This window comes from Oreochromis niloticus, linkage group LG14 (assembly GCF_001858045.2).
Source record: "Oreochromis niloticus isolate F11D_XX linkage group LG14, O_niloticus_UMD_NMBU, whole genome shotgun sequence".
NCBI classification, from domain to species: domain Eukaryota; kingdom Metazoa; phylum Chordata; class Actinopteri; order Cichliformes; family Cichlidae; genus Oreochromis; species Oreochromis niloticus.
The window spans coordinates 22854413-22864815 of NC_031979.2; positions in this window are offsets into that span (position 1 = coordinate 22854413).

Genomic DNA, 10403 nt, shown 5'->3' on the forward strand with positions numbered 1-10403 from the left:
GTTTAAAAAGGGCTGGAAACAGACCCAACTGAATACATATAAATGCAAGAGGAATAAAGTTAAATAAAACAACTGTAATGTCTCAAATTGATAAAAGCAAGGATAACAACCTGTAAACTGGTATGAACAATGAAACATAGTTAGGATGAAGACCATGCCCAGAATGAATAGAATGAAAGAAAATACATAACTCACACAAACACATATTAAATGAAATAGAGAGATGCATAAGGTATATTAAGGTTTTGTCATTGTTCAGCCAAGGAAAGTGTGTGAAAAGGAAAATGTCTCCAGCTTGGGACGGGGTGAAACTGCAGATCACCCCCATCCCTCGATGGATGCAAAATAAAATATTGTAATATACTATTGCTGTTATATAAAAAGATAATAACATTAATAATAACATAATATTAATATGAAGAGGCACCTCAGTCAGCTATGATGTGAGGTGGATGATTGCTAAAAGTACTCTGCATCAAGCTTAAGGTTTGCTCAAATTCAGTACAATGACATATGAGATGAAGAAAACAAAGAAAATATCTAACTAATCAGGTGCATAGAGGCACTTGACCTGCTTGAAAACCTGTCATCCTAGATGACACATTGCTGAAATATAGAGCACACCTATTGTAACAGCAGTCTTGCGAGGCGGGAGCGGCTAGCAGGCCGGCAGGCATGTGGTGTGGAGGTTAGCTGAAAATACCCGAAGCCAGTCAGTTAAATCCAATAACAGACCTTTATTTGCCGTCAGCAACAATACTCCAAACAAGCCAGGTCTCCACGGCTCTACTCTGTCCGTACATACATGTGCGGGGATCGGTAGTCGCCGTCGCCAGTTGGTCACAACAGTAAGGTTTTTAGAGAGAAGGAACATGAGCAGCATGAAAATGGATGCCGCTAACAACACACACACACTAGGAGACTCCCACAACTACTACAATAGTAGGGCACCCCCCCCTAGTGGTGCTATAACCCAAAAGGGTTGTTACACTATACTAACAACTAACAAGCTAAACCCTGTATACAACAGCTTAAGCTATACAATTGAGAAGCTGAACTAAATATATGGTCACTGCTAAGCTGATGAGCAGGCCATCAGTAACTTGTTTTTGTTTTGTTTTGTTTTTGTTTTGTTGGTTTGAAAAATGAATACATTTGTGATCATACTTGTGGATCACAGTGGCACATAATGATTAGGCATATGATTTACTAATGCAGATGTAATAACTTTATTCTAAAATTCAAGGAGAACAAACAAGAACAACATCTTCAGTTATGTCTTGTTGTTGTTCTCTGTGTAGTGTGCTGAGTTTTGTTTTTTGTTTCTTTTGTTTTTTGAAATGTTGCTTGAGTGATGAGCACTGTAACTTCTGAAGTGGCTCTCACCATGCGTCCTTGATGATGATAAGTTCAGAGCCAGCTGAGAGCTGGGTTGTCTGTTTTGATTTAGGTGACAAGCCAGAAAAGTTAAAACTTAGTTTCTTGTTTTGAAAAAAAAGGGGGAAAAGGGAGGTTTTGTGTTTCTCAGCCAAGAACAACTACAATTTCATTTTCTGTTTTTGAGAAAGGAGGATTTATAATAATAATGATAATAATAATAATAATAATAATAATAATAATAAAACAAAGAGTGATGTTTTGTTTAAGTGGTGAAGACAGCTAATACTGCAAAATACCATTTAGTGCATGATCTGCGAGCAATAAATGAAATCATCTTATTTATCTTTAAATAAACTCCAATTATGGAGACCTGAAGTCACATGCTTAGGGCACACCCTCTCAGGTGAAGGCAGAAAGCTACTAAACAAAGAAAAGAAGCCATACAAAATGCGCCACAGCCACAAAACTAAGCATTCACATTCTTTCTGACTCTTTGTGAGCCTGAGTTATGACCTTGGCTCCCTGTTTTTCTGCCTCCACCAAAGGTGGGGGTGACGCTCCCGTGGCTCTTTACTATCACAAAGAAAAAAAAAGAGAGGCCCCTGCTCTCTGAACACAATACTCTTTTCATAACTCAGCGGTATGAAATGTCATGAAACAGTGTAACTCACTCACAGTAAATCAGCAGTATAGGATAATACAAACCTATCTAATAGATCTAATGATTTTCACATTCTTTTAACTAAGAAGTGTGATGCAAACTAAAACTACATACTGATTACACAAGAAGTATGATGTGGCCTACAGCAGTATCATGATTCACTCATTTTGATTACAGGTATAATATAATATAATCTCACAACTACTACAAGCACATTTGCCTTTCTTAACACACGCGAGTGAAAGGCAACTGTTAAGAAAATGCTCTTTTGGGTGAGAGAGGCCCACAGGCCCTGCATGCAAGCTACTAACACACATACATGCAATGAAGAACAGCTTACACTACAGCACACACTATACATGCGCCTATATCTCTCATTAGTGTTAAAAACAGGGAAAACTTAATAGTTTTGTTATCAAATGCTGAATTTATCCACTGCTGACATTTAACTCTCCAGCTTGCAGGACAATAGGTGAAACGTTTGTGAAAATAGAAAAGAAAAAGAAAAAAAAATAAAATAAAAGAGAGAGTCTGGTATGACCAAGCAGTAATCAGACAAATTTAGTTGGTAATACAACAAATTGTGAGATGTTTTCTGCTGATTGAACAACACAAGTGATTACTGACGATGTTCTTAAGAATTTAAATATCTACCTGTGTTGTCCTGTCAACTTGGTGGGTTATGAGTTGATTATATTGTGAGGAAAAACAAAAAAAAGGGGGAGAGAAGGCTGACACAGGGCCTGGCCCGGTGTTTCTCCCCTCTCTGAATAACACAGCCAATACAACATCATTTTCCTGTTCGTCTGTTTTTGTTTTGTTTTTGTTTTTTCTCTTTATGTTTAATCACAGGCTGCTTTGCCGGTCCTGAAAGCCGAGGCTGACCTGGACTCCTGCTCTCCCCTCTACCATCTCTGACCCTGACCCTGACCAAATGCTGCAGCAGCTGGACCCATAACAACAACCTGAAAATGTCAACAGTGCTACAGGAAAGCGATCTCATGCAGCAGAGACGGAGAGCGTTAAATCCAAGGCCCGTTTCACTACACGGGGGAGATTTCCAGACAGCTTCAGCTGACAGAGCTGTGACGAGACGCCCATTAAGCCCGAATGAAAAGTAAGGCCGAGCAAAAGAATGCTGACCTTGATAACTCTGCATTAACACTGTGCAGGACAGTGACGGACCAACACGGATGATCGGGCAGCAGAAGAAAGGGCGTGCCAGAGACAGGAGGAGCAACTGAGGTCAAAAGGCACCTCAGAATGGACAAAACACAGAAGAAGATGCAGGTTTCACCTGCGGTGAGCATGGACACTGGAGAAACGACTGCCCCAATTGGGGCCAGAACCAGGACACACTGAACTTTGAACAGCAGCAGCAATGGTCGCAAACGGACTGAAAAGGAGGAGGGCAGGACCCCAGGGCACGCTTCAGGCCGTGGTTTACCCAAAACACCAGAACAGGAAAGTGATAAACACGCCAACATACACACACATACACACACTGACTCAGAATGAAGAGAAACACACACCTGAACAGACGTGCACTTGTTGATTGAGTGACAAATGAGACACACACACATCAGACAATGTACACTCATCAAACATGACTGATGCCCTGAACGCCTTGAGACAGATCCAGCAGGCCCAAACTCAGGACTATGTAAGTAATACAAGTGACTGCTAAAAAGACTACTACTGCCTTTTCACTGTGCAATACTTTTTGTTAAAAACCAACGGTGCAATAGACTTCAATACTTGAAATACTTGAAATACTTGCAATTCCTTTGTATTCTTATTCTTATTTATTCTATTTATCCCTTTTTGTATTTTCACTTTTATTTTGTGTTTTTGTAACATGTATCCTGCCATGTCTAAAACTCATGATTAACCGTATAATTGTTTCCACTGTTGCTGCATACATAGCCGTGACAAATGATGATGATGATGACTCTGACCTGTTGGAACATGAAAACTTTGTGTGATTAATGATGGTGTGATAGAAACTGTACAACAAGATGTTACATACTGATATCTCACTTGAAAGTTATACTGACAACAGGAGGGAATGTCAATGGAAAATTGTACTTAGTAGTCAGTATAAGCTTTTAATGATATAAGTTTGCATATGATAGAATACTGTATGTTGACCTCTGATGACTTAGACTGTTGTCCACTACAAGACTGTTTTATAAATTCTTTCTCACAGCGATAATAGCTGAACAAGCAGGAAGAGGAGAGCTGGACACTCTTATCTGATGCTCCCTAACAAGAAGAGAGGCCGCGTCTTTCTGTATCCCACAACACACATGCATACACCTGAACCACTCTTATCTTCACTCCCTACGCACTAACTTTCCTCTGCCTATGAATAGACGTATTCACTGTTGTATTATTTTTGTATATAAATAAAGACAAGTGCAAGAACAGAGCGCGCATCACAGGGCCCCCACTCTGGTGTGAGCGTTCTGTGACCGCCCTTATATACAAGTGAAAACCACAGCGTCTGTGTGTGTTTCTACCCTTAGACTCTTAGCTGAAGAAGTGTCTTTAGAATAAATCTTTTGACAGGAGGAAATTCATAAAAATTGAGTATATAATAATAATAATGCATGCTCATCGTATATAGACAGTGTGCGAAAACACACAGATACAGATATATACACTCACCCATGTAGATGTACTCATATATTGTTAGAAAACAAAACAACCCCCCCCCAAAAAAAACCACCACACAAAAACAAGGGAACAGACAGTTAGTTAGAGAGGCATCCGACAAAATGGTTGCTGCAATGGGAGGTGTCCTCTTCCGTTTCAGTCCATCTAATTTCACATCTCCATCTCCTGCCTGTCTATTGAACAGTCTGGCCCCCCAGGTTCTCTTCAGTAACCACAAAACCACATCTCCCGTACAAGTTAAATGGATACGATTATATCTGTTCACCGTCCGTCGTCTCCCCACATTCCAAAAACGACAAAAAATTTCCCCACATTTCTTTAAAGGAAGCATGTTTACCCTTAATCATGGACACATTAAATCATGTTCTCAATCTTTTGAGTGCACGATTCCAAAGCAAGGGATTTCGACAGCCAAGTTCTCAAGTGTGGTCTAGTTTGGCTATGCTATATTTTGCCTGTAACAGGCAGAAGATTGTATTTTTTTTGGTGAACTTTGCTCAGGTAGCTTTCAGTGGGGAAACTCCCTAGCATACATAATTTAGGACATGGATTCAGCCTAACACTTGTAATACGCGCAATTACATCTAAAACTTCTATCCAAAACTTTTGGATTTCTGAACATTCCCATAGGCAATGCATGTGTGCCCTTATCCCCACATTTAATACATACGTCCGAAATGTTAGGGTCAAATTTGTTTAATAATGTTGGGGTGACATATGTTCTCATTAGCAATTTATACTGGTTTAGTTTATAGATTGTGTTTGGGCTTTCTAGCAGACGTTTTTGCCATTCCTCTGTGGTTATTCTACACTTTAAGTCTTGACACTATGCAAGTCTTTTTTTTTCTGAGGATGTTTGAGCCATCTCTGAGGTTGCTATAAAAACGGGATATTAAACCCTTCTTCAGCTGATGGTTTATTGCTATGTCCTATAATGAGTTTAGAGTGGGTAGTGTTTGGGATTTTTGAGTTTTTGAAATGAAGCTTCTGATTTGAAGAAATTTGAAGAAATGTTTAGTTGGAATGCCAAATTTCAGTGTCAAGTCATTAAAGCACATTGGGATGTCCTTGTCAAATACTGTCACGGTTTGCGGGTGCAAGCCGTGTGGGAATTAATTAGGACCAGGCAGCGGCAGCTCAAGTGCAGGTGAGAATTTATTAACAGTAAAGCTAATAAACAGAAATGGCAGGTGACACTAACAGGTAAACCTAAACTGGGAAAACTAACAAAGCAAACCAGAAACGAAGATGCAGGGAGGTCCGAGGAAACACACATGGAGAGACGCAGGGAGATCGAGGGGAAACAACACAGACGAACCAGCAACTAACAGAGGCAGACACGAGGTTTAAATACACAGAAGGATAACGAGGGAATGAGACACAAAAGGAGGGCACAGCTGGGAGTAATCAGACCTGACGAGACAGGGGAAAAGTAAACTGAACACACTAAGATAAGACAGAGACTTTTAAAGTAAAACAGGAAATACATACACATAATGACACAGACTAAACACAGGGATACACGGGTAGAAAAGAATGAACACTAACCGAGGGAGAACAGAACCAAAATTACAATAATAGAAAACACAAAACGCTGGGTCAAAAGGACCCAGGATCATGACAAATACAGTGGGATGCAAAAGTTTGGGCAACCCTGTTAATAGTCATTATTTTCCTGTATGAATCATTGGTTGTTACAATAAAAAATGTCAGTTAAATATATCATATAGGAGACACACACAGTGATATTTGAGAAGTGAAAAGTTTATTGGATTTACAGAAAGTGTGCAATAATTGTTTAAACAAAATCAGGCAGGTGCATAAATTTGGGCACTGTTGTCATAATTGATTCCAAAACCTTTGGAACTAATTATTGGAACTCAAATTGGCTTGGTAAGCTCAGTGACCCCTGACCTACATACACAAGTGAATCCAATAATGAGAAAGAGTATTTAAGGGGGTCAATTGTAAGTTTTCCTCCTCTTTTAATTTTCTCTGAAGAGTAGCAACATGGGGGTCTCAAAACAACTCTCAAATGACCTGAAGACAAAGATTGTTCACCATCATGGTTTAGGGGAAGGATACAGAAAGCTGTCTCAGAGATTTAAGCTGTCTGTTTCCACAGTTAGGAACATACTGAGAAAATGGAAGACCACAGGCTCAGTTCAAGTTAAGGCTCGAAGTGGCAGACCAAGAAAAATGGATAGACAGAAGCGATGAATGGTGAGAACAGTCAGAGTCAACCCACAGACCAGCACCAAAGACCTACAACATCATCTTGCAGCAGATGGAGTCACTGTGCATCGTTCAACCATTCGGCGCACTTTACACAAGGAGATGCTGTATGCAAGAGTGATGCAGAGGAAGTCTTTTCTCCGCCCACAGCACAAACAGAGCCACTTGAGGTATGCTAAAGCACATTTGGACAAGCCAGCTTCATTCTGGAATAAGGTGCTGTGGACTGATGAAACTAAAATTGAGTTATTTGGGCATAACAAGGGGCGTTATGCATGGAGGAAAGAGAACACAGCATTCCAAGAAAAACACCTGCTACCTACAGTAAAATATGGTGGTGGATGCATCATGCTGTGGGGCTATTCGGCCAGTGCAGGGACTGGGAATCTTGTCAAAGTTGAGGGACACATGGATTCCACTAAGTATCAGCAGATTCTGGAGACCAATGTTGTCAATGGAAAATTGTACTTAGTAGTCAGTATAAGCTTTTAATGATATAAGTTTGCATATGATAGAATACTGTATGTTGACCTTTTGATGACTTAGACTGTTGTCCACTACAAGACTGTTTTATAAATTCTTTCTCACAGCGATAATAGCTGAACAAGCAGGAAGAGGAGAGCTGGACACTTTTATCTGCGCTCTCTAACAAGAAGAAGGGCTGCGTCCTTCTGAATCTCACAACACACACACACACACCTGAACCACTCTTATCTTCACTCCCTACGCACTAACATTCCGGAACGGAACGTTCCAGTAAGATAGCCACATACTGTTGTATAGTCATTTTTCTTAGAAGAGCGAAAATACGCCGCCCTGTTGTGTGGGCACCAGTGACTATAAATGCACGAATAAAGAAGTACACTGTGTGACTCTCTTCTGAGACGCTCACCCATGTACATGTGATTTATTACGCTGTCTCATTGTGTTTCTGTTTATATTTGCAGTTTGCCATTTGGGATTTTCCCTTAACATTTCTTGGTCCTTCGAGCCGGATGGGACGGGCTATTTAAAGCAGCTCCCATAAGAGGCACCTCACCAGGTCCCGTCGGTGCGAGAAGCCCACGTTGAAGTCTGTCGACAGCTCACGCACTAGGTGCGTGATAAAGCCCAAGGACGTGAATTCGGGTCTTGGCCAACGTTTTACAAGCGGTCCGCACCGTCGGGGGCTGATTGGGTGCATCTGAAGAAACCACCATTAAGGTAAGACGGAAAAACTCTGAGACAGTAATGATTGCGCAAAACGTAAACTAAAATAGAGCTCGTCTAAGGACTGGCAGCTCCCCCGCAGGGGTAGAAAACTGGGCTCGCCCGAAGGGGCTGGTAGCATTTTAAACTAAAATAGAGCTTGTCTAAGGACTGGCAGCTCCCCCGCAGGGGTAGAAAACTGGGCTCGCCCAAAGGGGCTGGTAGCATTTTAAACTAAAATAGAGCTCGTCTACGGACTGGCAGCTCCCCCGTAGGGGGTAAAGGTAGTGCGCGCATAAATGTACTGTACTGTTTTGTTTATGTTGGTGGAATAAGTTGATTTTTTTTACAGCACAATAAGGAGGCTGAACTATTCCACTAATTTGTTTACTGTTGGTCGCTGAAGTACTGGTGAACTGAGAGGAAGGTCGTGTTTCATCACGTAAAGGTGACACCGCTTTCAAGAATAGCTTGAAAGTAGAAGGGCGTGTCAGCTACCTCTCTCTGTTCTCGTGCCAGTGAAAGCGCCGCAGGTGTGTGTGTATTACTAAGCGCTAAAAGAAGCATAAACTAATAATGGGTAATAAAGCAACAAAACTCACTGCTGACGAGCAGTGGCTAGAAAAGAAATGTCCAGGTGCCGGACAAATTAGTGCATATAGATGGAGAAATCCAAAGAAAACTAAATGTCCCACGAGGGAGGGAAAATGCATTAACTAAATTATAAGAAACCCTCCAAGCAGAAATAAATACTGAAAAGGAAGCTAAAAAGAAATCAAAGCATACACAAGAGTTGTAATATTTTAAAGCATGGAAAGAGGAATGAAGTGGAATAAACAAAAGGTTAAATTAAGGTTAACTTAAATTAAAGCAATGAAACAAAATTTGGAAGACAACCAAGCTGAATGAATAGGATGCGTGAAATCAGATAATTCACACAAAATATATCAAATAAAAAAGAGAGATGCATAAGGCATATTAAGGCTGTGTCATTGTTCAGCCAAGGAAAATGTCTCCAGCTTGGGAAGGTGTGAAGCTGCAGGTTCACACAGACCCGTGATGGATACATAATAAAATATAAACTAATATACTATTGTATATTAGTAGTAAAGTAGTGTATTGTAATATACTGTTGCTGTTATAAAAAAGGAAAAACAATACAATGATAACATTAATAATGACATACTATTAATAAGAAGAGGCACCTCAGTCAGTTATGATGTGAGGTGAATGATTGTTAAAAGTAGTCTGATTCAAGCTTAAGGTTTGCTCAAACTCAGTACAATGATATATGAGATGAAGAAAATAAGGAAATAACTACACTAATCAGGTGCATAGAGACACTTGACCTGCTTGTAAACCTGTCATCTTAGATGAGACTTTGTTAAGATGAAGAGCAAACCTATACTAACAACTAATGAGCCAAACCCTGTATACAACAGCTAAAGCTACAAGATTGAGAAGCTGAATTAAATATGTGGACACTACCAAGCTAATGAGGAGCGGTGACGCGCATGGAGATGCTGGTTTTGCTCACTACAATTGTATAAATAGAGTTTGAATTCATTACTGTGGATGTACAGTGACTGACCTCTATATATCTTGAAAAGCATGTCTGAAATACTCGTATGAAAGCATATTTTTGAGTGATTTTAACTGTGTGAATGCTGTGAGTAGTAGGTTTTGAGTGATTGGGTGTGATTTGTACAAAAATAATAAAACATAAGTAATAATAACACTACAAAGGTTCATAGTAGAGTGTGTGAACAAGTGGAAGTTTGAGAGAAAAGGCAGTGTGTGTGATGATTCCTGATGTCTGAAAGAGCTCAATTTAAAAGTGTGTGTGAAATAAAGGTGTATCGTTTTTAGATCAAGGGATTTAGATTGTTTTTAGTAGAATTAAAGAGGGTTTTTAGACTATAAATACAATGAAAGACAGAGTCTGCAGAAACAGGAAATGTGTGCCTGTCGGTGACAGGAAACCGTGTGTGTGTGAGGAGATAGGTTGAATTTAGAACTCTGTGATAAGATGCATGAATTAAACCGTATTGTAATAAATACTTGCAATGAAGAAAGCAGCTTACACTCAATTAATATGAACGCAAAGCCTTGATGATGCCATAGGCAATTTGTTTTTTGTTTTTGTTTGTTTGTTTTGTTGGGTTGAAAAATAAATAAATTTGTGATCATACTTGTGGATCACAGTGGCACATAATGATTAGGCATATGATTTACTAATGGAGATGTAATAACTTTATTC